General features: G+C 34.5%; 1 pseudogene; it reads right to left on the bottom strand.

The window, feature by feature from the left end:
* Positions 1-640: 640 nt before the first annotated feature.
* Positions 641-1,159, bottom strand: LOC693767 (large ribosomal subunit protein eL21 pseudogene; annotated as a pseudogene).
* Positions 1,160-3,920: the final 2,761 nt, after the last annotated feature.

Raw genomic sequence — 3,920 nt, 5'->3', positions numbered from 1 at the left:
CACAATGCTCTATAAAATTTTTACTGTTTGTCATAGATTGCAAATTGTTTTATCTTCAATGTTGAATATGTTAACTGAATTAGTAATAGCATCATAAATAACATCAAAAATGTCTTTTTTGTCTAAAAAGTTACATCTCTAGAGATTTTTTCTCTAAAGATTTAATTCCATGAAATAGATTGAAAATCAAATTATTATAAGAATCTAGCCGGGCGCGGTGGCTCAAGCCTGTAATCCCAGCACTTTGGGAGGCCGAGACGGGCGGATCACGAGGTCAGGAGATCGAGACCATCTTGGCTAACACGGTGAAACCCCGTTTCTACTAAAAAAAAATACAAAAAACTAGCCGGATGAGGTGGCGGGCGCCTGTAGTCCCAGCTATGCGGGAGGCTGAGGCAGGAGAATGGCGTGAACCCGGGAGGCGGAGCTTGCAGTGAGCCCAGATCCGACCACCGCACTCAAGTCTGGGCGACAGAGCCAGACTCCGTCTCAAAAAACAAAAAAAAAAGGAATCTAATTTCGACTTGAATACCAGATAACACTGTTATAAACTTGAATAATACATCTTTTAATGGATTGTATATTCTTTTTTTTTTTTTTTTTTCAGCCCAGAGGTCTTTTATTTATTTATTTATTTTTAACACCTATTATGCCATGAATTCATAGGGAATAGGTTCCAGCAGCTCAGGCTCCTTCCCATTGGTTCTCACAAAGTGTGTTTCTCTGGGTGGAGCAGGCTGGCGCTTCAGTGGAACCCAGGTACCGTTCTCTTTGGCTTCTTTCTTTTTCTGATCATTTTCCTTCACGCCTTTCAGGAAGCTATCTCAGCTCTTAGAGTGCTTAATGTGCTCAATACGCACATTAATTCTCTTGGCAAGAATCTTGCCCTTGTTTGTTTACAACAATACCAACAGCATGTTGCGTAAGGTTGTAGACTCTCCCAGTTTTGCCATGGTAACACTTGCGGGGCATTCCTTTTTGAACAGTACCCATTCCCTTGATGTCTACGATATCACTTTTCTTATAGATTCGCATATACGTGGCCAAAGGAACAACTCCATGTTTTCTAAAAGGCCTAGAGAACATATATCGGGTGCCTCTCCTCTTTCCCTCTGTGTTCCTCATTTTGGCGAATTACTGGAAGATGGCGGTTCCGGCCCGGATTGTATATTCTTAATGTGTAAACACTTTAATAATGATTGCTTCATTTTCGTAAAAGGCAAGAAAACCTGGACAATATAATAAAGAAATCTAAAAAAATTTTGATCTAAATGAGAAACAATGTCTACAGAGACATTTGTATATGCACCTTTTTAAGCCGCATGCTTTCAACAACATTTTGACAGAGTACTTTGAAAAAACAGTAATTTATTTTAAAAAATATATACCAGTATTTCTTCAGTAGATTTTGTTTCATATGTTTGAGAACATACTACACCTGCCATGATGGATGAAAAGTGGAATAAAATACGTTGTACATTTTGAAATAAAAGTAATTGCAGACTTACACTCTATCACAAGTTACTAAATCCTCAGAGTACGAGTATTCAGACTACCGTCTACATATTGTACATTTGTACATGTGTACATATTTTGCTGAACCTATAATTAACAATTTTTGAGTGGGCAAAAGCTGGAAGCATTTTTCTTGAAAACTGGCACAAGACAAGGATGTCCTCTCTCATTTTACTCTTATTCAACATAATATTGGAAGTTCTGGCCGGGGCAATGAGGCAAGAGAAAGCAATAAAGGGTACTGAAATAGGAAGAGAGGAAGTCAAACTGTCTCTGTTTTCACATGACATAATCCTATATTTAGAGAACTCCATCATCTCAGCTCAAAAGTTTCTTAAGCTGGTAAACAATTTCGCTACAAATTCAAACATCTGACAGCATGACTTTATAGCATAACAATAGAACCACTGCCTTGTACATAAACGCACCGGCAGGGGCAACGGTGTTAAATACTTTTTTGATAACTACTTAACACAAGAAAAGATTAGCTCTCTGAGAACATATAGAGGACAATGAGCTTATTAGAAATATGTGGAAAATTTTAAAATGAGGAAAGGGGGAGGAATCAATTATACATGAATGGGGCAATTGCATATATTTTAGAAAAATAGCAAGTATATGTTGACAGGTAAGTTAATAAAACTTTAAAAAATCAATTTCATGTAGTTTTAGGTTGAAAATATTACTATTTTTTTACATTCCTGATTTTTCAACATGAGGGATACAATTGAAAAGATTGGTTGACATGTCAAGGTTGCATATAATTTAGTAGCACTGCTGTAGAGGTAAATAAGCAACTCTGGAGCAAAATTGCCAGGGTTTAAATACCAGCTTTACAACCTACTGTTATTTATTTTGTCAAAGTAGTTATCTCTGCATTTCTCACAAACCCCATCTGAAAAATGGCTGTAGTAATAGTAATAGTGGAAAAATAGTCTTTGCCTCATAAGATTTGCAGAAACATCAAATTATTTAAAATACGAAGCACTTAGAACATGCCTAGCATAAATGGAAGCATCAAAGTGTTAGCTACTGTTATTAGTTCTTAATATATGGAGTATTCATAAACTAAACTTATACCTGCATATTTAATGACTTAATATATCAACTATTGTTTTCTTGTAGTCAAAGAAGATAGAGTATATCTGTATGAATAATACTGGACAAGAATGTATCCAAAATTTGCATAAAGAGATCCAGTTGAAAATCATTATTTTGACACCTTTGGTAACTATTAAGACATTGTTAAAAGACTATGAATAGAAAAAAAAAAATTAAAAGTGTCCATTTAAAGAAAACAAAAATAAAGGACATTTTTTCAGGCAAGGTTGCAGTGTTCTTGAGAAAAATCTGCTAGCTAGGCACTACACCAGATTTTTTGCTCAATACAGGGTCTTGTCATTATAACCATTTTCTTTTAAACTCTCATTTACAACATACTGCAAAATATTATACCCTTTGTTTATAATTGGGCATCAGTTTACAGTACCCAGAGGCAATGATGCAGGTGACTTGTTCTCAACCTCATCTGCCTTTCTTTCAGAATTGTTTATTTCATCTTTTAAACCTCAGGTCTATAAAGAATTTGGAAGTCCTTCACAAAGGACAAACAATAATTTTTAAACATGAACTAGTTGATGTGTTTTTATTTAAATGTATGAAAATATAGAATCATATAAAATGTTTGTAAGAAACATATGTTTACTCAAGCCAAAATTGGATTAATGCAGTGGCATAACTATCATCAAGTGATTTATATATTCTGTGACAGAAAAATTGACATAAATATTAGTTTGCAATCCCAAATTTCTTATATTCATTTTATAAGAAAATTACATTAAGGATGATTCAAACCGTTCCTATCAAGCTATTTCTATCTGAAATATATAGATTCCCTCAAAAATTTCATTTTTATATTAAACTTAATTGAAATAGAGGAAATGATAGGAATAGAAACTTTCAGAGGAGAAAAATCTGAATACAAATACATAAAAATATATTTAATTCACTAGTTATGAATTAAATACACTGAATAAATCACGTAACATTGTATAACCTTTAGAATGGTGGAACTGTTTTCTCATCAGGAGTCAATATTAGGAGTAGGGGAAGGCACAGGGAGTGAAAGCTCATACAGCTGCTGCAGGCATATTTACTTGAAACCATTTTGAAAGGAAAATTTGCAATCTAGAAACTCTGAACAAAGAGGATTGTGAATTTCATTCACGTCGCAGAGCAGTGCCCTTCACGTAGACAATAATGATGCAAAATTGTGCAGTAGAGAACCCGCACAGCAGAACACAATATCTCCTCTGTGTTGTTGTTATGACTCAACAATTTCAATTTCAGTTATATTCTCAACCTAGAAGGGAGAAACTCTGAGATGTGTGCTCTTATATATGAAG

Source organism: Macaca mulatta, chromosome 1 (genome assembly GCF_049350105.2).
Source record: "Macaca mulatta isolate MMU2019108-1 chromosome 1, T2T-MMU8v2.0, whole genome shotgun sequence".
Taxonomy (NCBI): Eukaryota; Metazoa; Chordata; class Mammalia; order Primates; family Cercopithecidae; genus Macaca; species Macaca mulatta.
The sequence above is the reverse complement of the archived record's forward strand: the minus strand, read 5'-3'. Positions and strand labels throughout refer to the sequence as shown.